Below are 1,471 nucleotides of genomic sequence, written 5' to 3'. Positions count from 1 at the left end.
AAAAAAAAAAAAAAAAAAAAAAAAAAAAAAAAAAAAGATACCACTAAGGAAATAAAAAGACAAGTCAGACTGGGAAAAAGTATTTGCTAATTATATACTGGGATGAAGAACTTTTACCCAGAATATACCAAGAATTCTTATAACTCAACAATAAGAAGATAAACACAATAATAAAATGGGCAAACAATGTGAATAGACATTTCACCAAAGAAGATATCAGAATAGCTAATGAGCATATGAAAAGATGCTCAATTATCATCATTCATTAAGGAAAAGCAAAGTAAAACCTCAATGAGATATTAACCTCATTAGAATAGGTATAATAAAAAAGACAAACAACAACAAATGTTGGCGAGGATGTAGAGAAGTAGGAACCCTCATAACAGTTATGGTCGGGAAATAACACGATATAGCTACTTTGGAAAACAGTTTGTCAGCTACTTAAAAATTTAAACATACATTTATCACACAAATCAGCAATTCCACTCCTAAGTGTCTACCCAAGAGAAATAAAACATACGTCCACACAGACTTGCACGTGAATGTTAACAGCATTATTCGTAATAGCCAAAATACAGTAGAGTGGATCAACATGAACAGAGCTGGTACTTTGAAAAGACTAATATATTATGAACCTAAATAAAAAGAAGTGTGAACAGATACAGAGAAAATAAAGGAGCTTTAAAACCTAGCTGTCAGATCATGATCTTTACGTATCCTTTCCTACGAAAGGGACTCAGGCCTCCTGGCAGAAATGGCTGGCAACAGGATGGGGTAAGGAAAGTACAAGGTGAGCCATGCATATGTTGTGCTACAAAAGTGCTCAAAGACTAATGGAGTCACGTCTAATTGACGCATGTCAATTTAAAGGATCCAATTGGCCAAATTTGGGTAACTTTGAGCTCAAAACAAATAATGACAGTAGTGAATAATGAGTGCACTGAAATTTTTAAAAAGCTAATGGGTACATAATGACACTCAGAAAAATAGTTAGGGGAGGCTTTTTTTACAGAAGAATGCCAGCTAATAATGTAGAAGGAATGACACAATTAAGATGTCCTAATCTTAATTCTACCATTGTGCAAACTCCCAGTATAATTACTAATTTAGGCCCAGAATCATCAATAGATGGGAAAACAAAAAGCATTACGTGAAGGGTTGTTAGAGAAAAGGATTTTCACACAATCTCAGATTATGATCCTATAGATTACTTTCTAATTACAAAAGGATACATATGTCTTTACAGATGAGGAAAACTGATGGTCATTATTTAAACAAAATGATTTAGCATCACCAGTAGGACAGCCTGATATTATGTGCCTCCTGATGTAATACACAGAACAATGATTGGCAAATTACAGGCTGTTGGTCAAATTGAGCCCACCACCTGGTTTTGTACAGCCCCTGAGCGAAGACTGATTTTTAGTTTTAAATAGGTTGGGGGGGGGGGGGGAAAAAAAAAAAAAAAAAA

The 1,471-nt window shown here is 34.3% G+C and overlaps 1 protein-coding gene across 2 annotated transcripts in view; it reads right to left on the bottom strand.

The window, feature by feature from the left end:
- FANCI (Fanconi anemia, complementation group I) overlaps positions 1–1,471 on the bottom strand; it is an 89,933-nt gene that overhangs the window by 50,302 nt on the left and 38,160 nt on the right. The window lies entirely within an intron of this gene.

The sequence above is a fragment of the Galeopterus variegatus genome, unplaced genomic scaffold (genome assembly GCF_000696425.1).
Source record: "Galeopterus variegatus unplaced genomic scaffold, G_variegatus-3.0.2 Scaffold266, whole genome shotgun sequence".
NCBI classification, from domain to species: domain Eukaryota; kingdom Metazoa; phylum Chordata; class Mammalia; order Dermoptera; family Cynocephalidae; genus Galeopterus; species Galeopterus variegatus.
The sequence above is the reverse complement of the archived record's forward strand: the minus strand, read 5'-3'. Positions and strand labels throughout refer to the sequence as shown.